This window comes from Cryptomeria japonica, unplaced genomic scaffold, assembly GCF_030272615.1.
Source record: "Cryptomeria japonica unplaced genomic scaffold, Sugi_1.0 HiC_scaffold_759, whole genome shotgun sequence".
Taxonomy (NCBI): Eukaryota; Viridiplantae; Streptophyta; class Pinopsida; order Cupressales; family Cupressaceae; genus Cryptomeria; species Cryptomeria japonica.
Window position 1 is genome coordinate 14,990 of NW_026729526.1, and position 12,500 is coordinate 27,489.

At 62.8% G+C, this 12,500-nt stretch overlaps 2 non-coding genes across 2 annotated transcripts; both read right to left on the reverse strand.

Annotated features, from left to right (window-relative positions):
- Positions 1–1,812: 1,812 nt before the first annotated feature.
- On the reverse strand, positions 1,813–1,931 carry LOC131872763 (5S ribosomal RNA). The gene has a single exon (XR_009370850.1). It is a non-coding gene; the product is annotated as a 5S ribosomal RNA (ribosomal RNA).
- A 7,804-nt stretch (positions 1,932–9,735) lies between these two features.
- On the reverse strand, positions 9,736–9,854 carry LOC131872764 (5S ribosomal RNA). Its single transcript, XR_009370851.1, has one exon. It is a non-coding gene; the product is annotated as a 5S ribosomal RNA (ribosomal RNA).
- Between the last annotated feature and the right edge of the window lie 2,646 nt (positions 9,855–12,500).

Genomic DNA, 12,500 nt, shown 5'->3' on the forward strand with positions numbered 1-12,500 from the left:
GCCCGGTTTGCCCCGGGTGCGCACCTTCGCCGCGGTGCGCACCATGGCGTGCACGAAGTCGGAGCCCGGTTTGCCCCGGGTGCGCACCTCGCGTGCACCTTCGGCGGGGTTGCGCGCCCTGGTGGGCACCATGGTGCGCACCAAGGAGCGCTCCGAAGTGTGCTCCAAGGTGCGGCGTGCACGAAGTCGGAGCCCGGTTTGCCCCGGGTGCGCACCTCGCGTGCACCTTCGGCGGGGTTGCGCGCCCTGGTGGGCACCATGGTGCGCACCAAGGAGCGCTCCGAAGTGTGCTCCAAGGTGCGGTGTGCACGAAGTCGGAGCCCGGTTTGCCCCGGGTGCGCACCTCGCGTGCACCTTCGCCGCGGTGGGCACCATGGCGTGCACGAAGTCGGAGCCCGGTTTGCCCCGGGTGCGCACCTCGCGTGCACCTTCGCCGGGGTGGGCACCTCGGCTGGGTTGCGCGCCCTGGTGCGCACCAAGGAGCGCTCCGAAGTGTGCTCCAAGGTGCGGCGTGCACGAAGTCGGAGCCCGGTTTGCCCCGGGTGCGCACCTCGCGTGCACCTTCGCCAGGGTGGGCACCTCGGTGCGCACACCTTCTCAATGTTTTCTTGCCTTTTCTGGAAATTGGTGAAGGCAGCGCATCAAAGGTGCGCACCTCGGTGTGCTCCGAGGTGCGAACCCGAGAGCGCTCCGAGGTGCCCACGAAGTCGAAAGTCGGGTTAATTGCATTGTTTTCCCCGGGTGCGCTCCGAGGTGCGCAACATCGGCGCGCACCAAGGAGGGCTCCGAAGTGTGCTCCAAGGTGCGCACGATGGCGTGCACCTCTGGTGCGCACGATTCGGAGCTCGGTTTGACCGGGGTGCGCACACCTTGGCTGGGTTGCGCACCTTTTGTGCGCTCCAAGGTGCGCACGAAGTCGGAGCTCGGTTTGCCCCGGGTGCGCACCTTCGCCAGGGTGCGCACCTTGATGCGCACGCCTTGGCTGGGCTGCGCACCTTGGTGGGCGCCATGGTGCGCACCTTTCGTGCGCTCCAAGGTGCGCACGAAGTCGGAGCTCGGTTTGCCCCGGGTGCGCACCTTGGTGGGCGCCATGGTGCACTCCGAGGTGCCCAAGATTGGTGCGCACCAAGGAGCGCTCCGAAGTGCGCTCCAAGGTGCGCGCGAAGTCGAAAGTTGGGTTAATTGTCCGGTTTGCCTCGGGTGCGCACCTTGCGTGCACCTTCGCCAGGGTGGGCGCCTTGGTGCGCACACCTTGGCTGGGCTGCGCACACCTTGGCACCCGCGTTTCCTTCATTTTAAATTTTTTTTTTTTACAATCTCTCAAGTGGGAAATTCTATAATCTCAACTTTTTTTGCCTTTTCAGGAAACTTTTGAATGGAGCGCATCATTGGTGCGCTCCGAAGTGTGCTCCAAAGCTCTCTCCAGCTGCGTGCACCTGCCCCGGCCGCGCACCCGGCCCCGCCCAGCTTCGCTCACCTGTCCCGGGCGTCTGGTGCGGAACCTTAGAGTAAGAAACATCACCGTGCACCTTGGCCAACGTGCGCGACTCGACCGAGCGCGCACTGGCCGAGGTGCACACCGATTTCACCTGGGTGCGCGCGCAGCACCTCGGGCGCACCGGGGTGCGCGCACAACGCCCGGGTTGCACCGTGGCCTGTGTGCTCGGGGCGCCTCGGGTGCGCGCTCGGTGTCGCCCCCGCGCGCGCGGTAGTGCGGGCAGCGCACCCCGGCCCGGCCCGGCCCCGACGAGAACGCAAACGGGCAAAAGGTTTATTCAAATAGCATTGCGACGCCCGGCGAAAAACTAAAAAAGGGTGCAACACCGGGACTTCCCGGGAGGTCACCCATCCCAGTACTACTCCGGCCCAAGCGCGCTTAACTGCGGAGTTCTGATGGGATCCGGTGCACTAACGCTGGTATGATCGCACCCGTTATGAGCTTGTCGCAGTGTGTACTTAGCAAACCGCGACCCACGTGCGAATCCACCCCGGCCACCCACCCCCGTCGAGGTGCACACCCTCCCTCGCGAAGTGCGCCCCGTTCGCCAAGTGTGAGCCCTGCCCGGGTGCGCGCACCTTGCTAGGGCGTCGGGTGTGCACCCGGCCCGGCCTACGTGCGTGCACCTGGAGGGGGCGTCGTGTGCGTGCAGTGTCCCGTCTGCAACGCGGTGCCCACACACCACCTCGGGCGCAACGACCTGCGCTCACATGTGGGCCGAGTGCACCTTGGTGCATGTTCGGGGCGCCTCGGGTGCACGCTCGATCTTGCCCCGGTGCACCAAGGCGCTCGGTTTGCCCCGGGTGCGCACTTGGTGCAAGGTGGGCACCCAAAATAGGGATCAAGCACCAAAACACAAGTTTCGGGATGCAAAATGGGACCCAAGGACCACAAATGCGTTCCAAGACCCATGATGGGTCCACGAGAACAAAAATGTGTTCCGAGACTTAATAAACAAATATTGGGTTTTAGGAGAAGAAACATGCTCTGATGCCCAAAACGAGAATCGACCCCGAAAAGGCCACAGGCCAAAAGTGGGATGCGAGACAAAAAAAAATGGGACCCGAGGACCAAAATTGGGTTCCCAGGTCGAAGACAGGGCAACCGGACAAGAAACGACCTCTAAGGCTCGAAATGAGTCCCGACGACTAAAACTTGACAAGAAGCACCCATCAGGCACCCAACTCGACACCCATGGGATGCCGACCCACCCGGGCTTCCACCTAGCACACCTTGGCACCCACCCACCCTCGCACCCAACCTCGCACCCAACTTAGCACCTTTGAACCCACATTGGCACTCACCCTGACCCTGGCACCTTGGAACCCACATTGGCACTCACCTTGACCCTGGCACCCACCTTTGCACTCACCTTGGGACCCACCCTGGCTCCCACCTCGGCACCCACCCAGACACCCACCTTGGTTCCTTGGCACCCACCTTGGATCCTTGGCACCCACCCCGACACCCACCTTGGCACGCAACTTGGCTACTTGCCACCCACCTTGGCTCCTTGACGCCCACCCCGACAACCACCCCGTGACCTACCCTGGCTAGGGTTGGTGCACACCCACCCTGGTGCCCACCTTGGCACCCACCCTATGACCCACCTTGGCACGCACCTTAGTACCCACCCCGTTACCCACCCTAGGACCCACCCCGTGACCCACCTTGGCCAGGGTGGGTGCCTTGGTGCGCACAACTTGCCTGGGCTGCACACCAGGGCGGGCTCAAGATGGCACCCGCGTTCCGTTTTTTTCACTATCTTTCAAAACGGAAATTTTAAAATCTCATTTTTTTCTTTTTTTTGCCTTTTCTGGAAATTAGTGAAGGCAGCGCATCAAAGGTGCGCAATGCTGGTGCGAACCCGGGAGCGCTCCGATGTGTGCTCCAAGGTGCGGCGTGCACGAAGTCCGAGCCCGGTTTGCCCCGGGTGCGCACCTCGCGTGCACCTTCGCCGGGGTGAGCACCTTGGCTGGGTTGCGCGCCCTGGTGCGTACCAAGGAGCGCTCTGAAGTGTGCTCCAAGGTGCGGCGTGCACGAAGTCGGAGCCCGGTTTGCCCCGGGTGTGCACCTCGGGTGCGCACCTCGCGTGCACCTTCGCTGCGGTGGGCACCTTGGCTGGGTTGCGCGCCTTGGTGGGCACCATGCAGTGCACGAAGTCGGAGCCCGGTTTGCCCCGGGCGCGCACCTCCGCCAGGGTGGGCACCTTGGTGCGCACAACTTGCCTGGGCTGCGCATCAGGAAGGGCTCAAGATGGCACCCGCGTTCCGTTTTTTTCACTATCTTTCAGAACGGAAATTTTAAAATATCGTTTTTTTTTGCCTTTTCTGGAAATTAGTGAAGGCAGCGCATCAAAGGTGCGCAACGCTGGTGCGAACCTGGGAGCGCTCCGATGTGTGCTCCAAGGTGCGGCGTGCACGAAGTCGGAGCCCGGTTTGCCTCGGGTGCGCCCTGGTGGGCACCATGGTGCGCACCAAGGAGCGCTCCGAAGTGTGCTCCAAGGTGCGGCCTGCACGAAGTCGGAGCCCGGTTTGCCCCGGGTGTGCACCTCGGGTGGGCACCTTGGTGCGCATGCCTTGCCTGGGCTGCGCACCAGGGCGGGCTCAAGATGGCACCCGCGTTCCTTTTTTTTCACTATCTTTCAAAACGGAAATTTTAAAATCTCATTTTTTTTTGCCTTTTTCTGGAAATTAGTGAAGGCAGCGCATCAAAGGTGCGCACCTCGCTGCCCACCACGGTGCGCAACGCCGGTGGGCACCCGGGAGTGCTTCGAAGTGTGCTCCAAGGTGCTGCGTGCACGTTGTCGGAGCCCGGTTTGCCCCGGGTGCGCACCTCGCGTGCACCTTCGTCGGGGTGGGCACCTTGGCTTGGTTTGCCCCGGCTGCGCTCCGAAGCGGGGTTATTGGAGCGCCGCCTCTTTTTTTGTCGGAGCGTTTGGTGGGGTTTCTCGCATTGGCTCTTCCGAGGCCCGGTTGCCACCCTGGCGCGCACGAAGTCGGAAGTAGGGTTAATTGCCCGGGTGCGCACCTTTGCCAGGGTGGCACCTTACCTGGGCTGCGCACCAGGGCGGGCTCAAGATGGCACGCGCGTTCCGTTTTTTTCACTATCTTTCAAAACGGAAATTTTAAAATCTCCTTTTTTTTTTGCCTTTTCTGGAAATTAGTGAAGGCAGCGCATCAAAGGTGCGCACCTCGCTGCCCACCTTGGTGTGCTCTGAGGTGCGCACCCGGGAGCGCTACGAAGTGTGCTCCAAGGTGCGGCGTGCACGTTGTCGGAGCCCGGTTTGCCCCGGGTGCGCACCTCGCCTGCACCTTGGCCGGGGTGGGCACCTTGGCTGGGTTTGCCCAGGGTGCGCTCCGAAGCGGGGTTACTGGAGCGCCCCCTCTTTTTTTGTCAGAGAGTTTGGTGGGGTTTCTCGCATTGGCTCTTCCCAGGCCCGGTTGTTGGGTGCGCTCCCACCCTGGCGCGCGCGAAGTTGGAAGTTGGGTTAATTGCCCGGGCGCGCACCTTCGCCAGGGTGGGCACCTTGGTGCGCAAACCTTGGCTGGGCTGCGCACCAGGGCGGGCTCAAGATGGCACCAGCATTCCCTTTTTCTCACTATCTTTCAAAACGGAAATTTTAAAATCTCGTTTTTTTTTTGCCTTTTATGGAAATTAGTGAAGGCATCGCATCAAAGGTGCGCACCTCGCTGCCCACCTTGGTGTGCTCCGAGGTGCCCACCACGGTGCGCAACGCCGGTGCGAACCCGGGAGCGCCCCGATGTGTGCTCCAAGGTGCGGCGTGCACGAAGTCGGACCCCGGTTTGCCCCGGGTGCGCACCTCGCGTGCACCTTGGTGCGCACACCTTGGCTGGGTTGCGCGGCCTGGTGGGCACCATGGTGCGCACCAAGGAGCGCTCCGAAGTGTGCTCCAAGGTGCGGCGTGCACGAAGTCGGAGCCCGGTTTGCCCCGGGTGCGCACCTTCGCCGCGGTGGGCACCATGGCGTGCACGAAGTCGGAGCCCGGTTTGCCCCGGGTGCGCACCTCGCGTGCACCTTCGCCGGGGTGGGCACCTCGGCTGGGTTGCGCGCCCTGGTGCGCACCAAGGAGCGCTCTGAAGTGTGCTCCAAGGTGCGGCGTGCACGAAGTCGGAGCCCGGTTTGCCCCGGGTGTGCACCTCGCGTGCACCTTCGCTGCGGTGGGCACCTTGGCTGGGTTGCGCGCCTTGGTGGGCACCATGCAGTGCACGAAGTCGGAGCCCGGTTTGCCCCGGGCGCGCACCTCCGCCAGGGTGGGCACCTTGGTGCGCACAACTTGCCTGGGCTGCGCACCAGGAAGGGCTCAAGATGGCACCCGCGTTCCGTTTTTTTCACTATCTTTCAGAACGGAAATTTTAAAATATCGTTTTTTTTTGCCTTTTCTGGAAATTAGTGAAGGCAGCGCATCAAAGGTGCGCAACGCTGGTGCGAACCTGGGAGCGCTCCGATGTGTGCTCCAAGGTGCGGCGTGCACGAAGTCGGACCCCGGTTTGCCCCGGGTGCGCACCTCGCGTGCACCTTGGTGCGCACACCTTGGCTGGGTTGCGCGCCCTGGTGGGCACCATGGTGCGCACCAAGGAGCGCTCCGAAGTGTGCTCCAAGGTGCGGCGTGCACGAAGTCGGAGCCCGGTTTGCCCCGGGTGCGCACCTCGCGTGCACCTTCGCCGCGGTGGGCACCATGGCGTGCACGAAGTCGGAGCCCGGTTTGCCCCGGGTGCGCACCTCGCGTGCACCTTCGCCGGGGTGGGCACCTTAGTGTGCAGACCTTGGCTGGGTTGCGCGCCCTGGTGGGCACCATGGTGCGCACCAAGGAGCGCTCCGAAGTGTGCTCCAAGGTGCGGCCTGCACGAAGTCGGAGCCCGGTTTGCCCCGGGTGTGCACCTCGGGTGGGCACCTTGGTGCGCATGCCTTGCCTGGGCTGCGCACCAGGGCGGGCTCAAGATGGCACCCGCGTTCCTTTTTTTTCACTATCTTTCAAAACGGAAATTTTAAAATCTCATTTTTTTTTGCCTTTTTCTGGAAATTAGTGAAGGCAGCGCATCAAAGGTGCGCACCTCGCTGCCCACCACGGTGCGCAACGCCGGTGGGCACCCGGGAGTGCTTCGAAGTGTGCTCCAAGGTGCTGCGTGCACGTTGTCGGAGCCCGGTTTGCCCCGGGTGCGCACCTCGCGTGCACCTTCGTCGGGGTGGGCACCTTGGCTGGGTTTGCCCCGGCTGCGCTCCGAAGCGGGGTTATTGGAGCGCCGCCTCTTTTTTTGTCGGAGCGTTTGGTGGGGTTTCTCGCATTGGCTCTTCCGAGGCCCGGTTGCCACCCTGGCGCGCACGAAGTCGGAAGTAGGGTTAATTGCCCGGGTGCGCACCTTTGCCAGGGTGGGCACCTTACCTGGGCTGCGCACCAGGGCGGGCTCAAGATGGCACGCGCGTTCCGTTTTTTTCACTATCTTTCAAAACGGAAATTTTAAAATCTCCTTTTTTTTTTGCCTTTTCTGGAAATTAGTGAAGGCAGCGCATCAAAGGTGCGCACCTCGCTGCCCACCTTGGTGTGCTCTGAGGTGCGCACCCGGGAGCGCTACGAAGTGTGCTCCAAGGTGCGGCGTGCACGTTGTCGGAGCCCGGTTTGCCCCGGGTGCGCACCTCGCCTGCACCTTGGCCGGGGTGGGCACCTTGGCTGGGTTTGCCCAGGGTGCGCTCCGAAGCGGGGTTACTGGAGCGCCCCCTCTTTTTTTGTCAGAGCGTTTGGTGGGGTTTCTCGCATTGGCTCTTCCCAGGCCCGGTTGTTGGGTGCGCTCCCACCCTGGCGCGCGCGAAGTTGGAAGTTGGGTTAATTGCCCGGGCGCGCACCTTCGCCAGGGTGGGCACCTTGGTGCGCACACCTTGGCTGGGCTGCGCACCAGGGCGGGCTCAAGATGGCACCAGCATTCCCTTTTTCTCACTATCTTTCAAAACGGAAATTTTAAAATCTCGTTTTTTTTTTGCCTTTTATGGAAATTAGTGAAGGCATCGCATCAAAGGTGCGCACCTCGCTGCCCACCTTGGTGTGCTCCGAGGTGCCCACCACGGTGCGCAACGCCGGTGCGAACCCGGGAGCGCCCCGATGTGTGCTCCAAGGTGCGGCGTGCACGAAGTCGGACCCCGGTTTGCCCCGGGTGCGCACCTCGCGTGCACCTTGGTGCGCACACCTTGGCTGGGTTGCGCGGCCTGGTGGGCACCATGGTGCGCACCAAGGAGCGCTCCGAAGTGTGCTCCAAGGTGCGGCGTGCACGAAGTCGGAGCCCGGTTTGCCCCGGGTACGCACCTCGCATGCACCTTCGCCGGGGTGGGCACCTCGGCTGGGTTGCGCGCCCTGGTGCGCACCAAGGAGCGCTCCGAAGTGTGCTCCAAGGTGCGGCGTGCACGAAGTCGGAGCCCGGTTTGCCCCGGGTGCGCACCTTCGCCGCGGTGCGCACCATGGCGTGCACGAAGTCGGAGCCCGGTTTGCCCCGGGTGCGCACCTCGCGTGCACCTTCGGCGGGGTTGCGCGCCCTGGTGGGCACCATGGTGCGCACCAAGGAGCGCTCCGAAGTGTGCTCCAAGGTGCGGCGTGCACGAAGTCGGAGCCCGGTTTGCCCCGGGTGCGCACCTCGCGTGCACCTTCGGCGGGGTTGCGCGCCCTGGTGGGCACCATGGTGCGCACCAAGGAGCGCTCCGAAGTGTGCTCCAAGGTGCGGTGTGCACGAAGTCGGAGCCCGGTTTGCCCCGGGTGCGCACCTCGCGTGCACCTTCGCCGCGGTGGGCACCATGGCGTGCACGAAGTCGGAGCCCGGTTTGCCCCGGGTGCGCACCTCGCGTGCACCTTCGCCGGGGTGGGCACCTCGGCTGGGTTGCGCGCCCTGGTGCGCACCAAGGAGCGCTCCGAAGTGTGCTCCAAGGTGCGGCGTGCACGAAGTCGGAGCCCGGTTTGCCCCGGGTGCGCACCTCGCGTGCACCTTCGCCAGGGTGGGCACCTCGGTGCGCACACCTTCTCAATGTTTTCTTGCCTTTTCTGGAAATTGGTGAAGGCAGCGCATCAAAGGTGCGCACCTCGGTGTGCTCCGAGGTGCGAACCCGAGAGCGCTCCGAGGTGCCCACGAAGTCGAAAGTCGGGTTAATTGCATTGTTTTCCCCGGGTGCGCTCCGAGGTGCGCAACATCGGCGCGCACCAAGGAGGGCTCCGAAGTGTGCTCCAAGGTGCGCACGATGGCGTGCACCTCTGGTGCGCACGATTCGGAGCTCGGTTTGACCGGGGTGCGCACACCTTGGCTGGGTTGCGCACCTTTTGTGCGCTCCAAGGTGCGCACGAAGTCGGAGCTCGGTTTGCCCCGGGTGCGCACCTTCGCCAGGGTGCGCACCTTGATGCGCACGCCTTGGCTGGGCTGCGCACCTTGGTGGGCGCCATGGTGCGCACCTTTCGTGCGCTCCAAGGTGCGCACGAAGTCGGAGCTCGGTTTGCCCCGGGTGCGCACCTTGGTGGGCGCCATGGTGCACTCCGAGGTGCCCAAGATTGGTGCGCACCAAGGAGCGCTCCGAAGTGCGCTCCAAGGTGCGCGCGAAGTCGAAAGTTGGGTTAATTGTCCGGTTTGCCTCGGGTGCGCACCTTGCGTGCACCTTCGCCAGGGTGGGCGCCTTGGTGCGCACACCTTGGCTGGGCTGCGCACACCTTGGCACCCGCGTTTCCTTCATTTTAAATTTTTTTTTTTTACAATCTCTCAAGTGGGAAATTCTATAATCTCAACTTTTTTTGCCTTTTCAGGAAACTTTTGAATGGAGCGCATCATTGGTGCGCTCCGAAGTGTGCTCCAAAGCTCTCTCCAGCTGCGTGCACCTGCCCCGGCCGCGCACCCGGCCCCGCCCAGCTTCGCTCACCTGTCCCGGGCGTCTGGTGCGGAACCTTAGAGTAAGAAACATCACCGTGCACCTTGGCCAACGTGCGCGACTCGACCGAGCGCGCACTGGCCGAGGTGCACACCGATTTCACCTGGGTGCGCGCGCAGCACCTCGGGCGCACCGGGGTGCGCGCACAACGCCCGGGTTGCACCGTGGCCTGTGTGCTCGGGGCGCCTCGGGTGCGCGCTCGGTGTCGCCCCCGCGCGCGCGGTAGTGCGGGCAGCGCACCCCGGCCCGGCCCGGCCCCGACGAGAACGCAAACGGGCAAAAGGTTTATTCAAATAGCATTGCGACGCCCGGCGAAAAACTAAAAAAGGGTGCAACACCGGGACTTCCCGGGAGGTCACCCATCCCAGTACTACTCCGGCCCAAGCGCGCTTAACTGCGGAGTTCTGATGGGATCCGGTGCACTAACGCTGGTATGATCGCACCCGTTATGAGCTTGTCGCAGTGTGTACTTAGCAAACCGCGACCCACGTGCGAATCCACCCCGGCCACCCACCCCCGTCGAGGTGCACACCCTCCCTCGCGAAGTGCGCCCCGTTCGCCAAGTGTGAGCCCTGCCCGGGTGCGCGCACCTTGCTAGGGCGTCGGGTGTGCACCCGGCCCGGCCTACGTGCGTGCACCTGGAGGGGGCGTCGTGTGCGTGCAGTGTCCCGTCTGCAACGCGGTGCCCACACACCACCTCGGGCGCAACGACCTGCGCTCACATGTGGGCCGAGTGCACCTTGGTGCATGTTCGGGGCGCCTCGGGTGCACGCTCGATCTTGCCCCGGTGCACCAAGGCGCTCGGTTTGCCCCGGGTGCGCACTTGGTGCAAGGTGGGCACCCAAAATAGGGATCAAGCACCAAAACACAAGTTTCGGGATGCAAAATGGGACCCAAGGACCACAAATGCGTTCCAAGACCCATGATGGGTCCACGAGAACAAAAATGTGTTCCGAGACTTAATAAACAAATATTGGGTTTTAGGAGAAGAAACATGCTCTGATGCCCAAAACGAGAATCGACCCCGAAAAGGCCACAGGCCAAAAGTGGGATGCGAGACAAAAAAAAATGGGACCCGAGGACCAAAATTGGGTTCCCAGGTCGAAGACAGGGCAACCGGACAAGAAACGACCTCTAAGGCTCGAAATGAGTCCCGACGACTAAAACTTGACAAGAAGCACCCATCAGGCACCCAACTCGACACCCATGGGATGCCGACCCACCCGGGCTTCCACCTAGCACACCTTGGCACCCACCCACCCTCGCACCCAACCTCGCACCCAACTTAGCACCTTTGAACCCACATTGGCACTCACCCTGACCCTGGCACCTTGGAACCCACATTGGCACTCACCTTGACCCTGGCACCCACCTTTGCACTCACCTTGGGACCCACCCTGGCTCCCACCTCGGCACCCACCCAGACACCCACCTTGGTTCCTTGGCACCCACCTTGGATCCTTGGCACCCACCCCGACACCCACCTTGGCACGCAACTTGGCTACTTGCCACCCACCTTGGCTCCTTGACGCCCACCCCGACAACCACCCCGTGACCTACCCTGGCTAGGGTTGGTGCACACCCACCCTGGTGCCCACCTTGGCACCCACCCTATGACCCACCTTGGCACGCACCTTAGTACCCACCCCGTTACCCACCCTAGGACCCACCCCGTGACCCACCTTGGCCAGGGTGGGTGCCTTGGTGCGCACAACTTGCCTGGGCTGCACACCAGGGCGGGCTCAAGATGGCACCCGCGTTCCGTTTTTTTCACTATCTTTCAAAACGGAAATTTTAAAATCTCATTTTTTTCTTTTTTTTGCCTTTTCTGGAAATTAGTGAAGGCAGCGCATCAAAGGTGCGCAATGCTGGTGCGAACCCGGGAGCGCTCTGATGTGTGCTCCAAGGTGCGGCGTGCACGAAGTCCGAGCCCGGTTTGCCCCGGGTGCGCACCTCGCGTGCACCTTCGCCGGGGTGAGCACCTTGGCTGGGTTGCGCGCCCTGGTGCGTACCAAGGAGCGCTCTGAAGTGTGCTCCAAGGTGCGGCGTGCACGAAGTCGGAGCCCGGTTTGCCCCGGGTGTGCACCTCGGGTGCGCACCTCGCGTGCACCTTCGCTGCGGTGGGCACCTTGGCTGGGTTGCGCGCCTTGGTGGGCACCATGCAGTGCACGAAGTCGGAGCCCGGTTTGCCCCGGGCGCGCACCTCCGCCAGGGTGGGCACCTTGGTGCGCACAACTTGCCTGGGCTGCGCATCAGGAAGGGCTCAAGATGGCACCCGCGTTCCGTTTTTTTCACTATCTTTCAGAACGGAAATTTTAAAATATCGTTTTTTTTTGCCTTTTCTGGAAATTAGTGAAGGCAGCGCATCAAAGGTGCGCAACGCTGGTGCGAACCTGGGAGCGCTCCGATGTGTGCTCCAAGGTGCGGCGTGCACGAAGTCGGAGCCCGGTTTGCCTCGGGTGCGCCCTGGTGGGCACCATGGTGCGCACCAAGGAGCGCTCCGAAGTGTGCTCCAAGGTGCGGCCTGCACGAAGTCGGAGCCCGGTTTGCCCCGGGTGTGCACCTCGGGTGGGCACCTTGGTGCGCATGCCTTGCCTGGGCTGCGCACCAGGGCGGGCTCAAGATGGCACCCGCGTTCCTTTTTTTTCACTATCTTTCAAAACGGAAATTTTAAAATCTCATTTTTTTTTGCCTTTTTCTGGAAATTAGTGAAGGCAGCGCATCAAAGGTGCGCACCTCGCTGCCCACCACGGTGCGCAACGCCGGTGGGCACCCGGGAGTGCTTCGAAGTGTGCTCCAAGGTGCTGCGTGCACGTTGTCGGAGCCCGGTTTGCCCCGGGTGCGCACCTCGCGTGCACCTTCGTCGGGGTGGGCACCTTGGCTTGGTTTGCCCCGGCTGCGCTCCGAAGCGGGGTTATTGGAGCGCCGCCTCTTTTTTTGTCGGAGCGTTTGGTGGGGTTTCTCGCATTGGCTCTTCCGAGGCCCGGTTGCCACCCTGGCGCGCACGAAGTCGGAAGTAGGGTTAATTGCCCGGGTGCGCACCTTTGCCAGGGTGGCACCTTACCTGGGCTGCGCACCAGGGCGGGCTCAA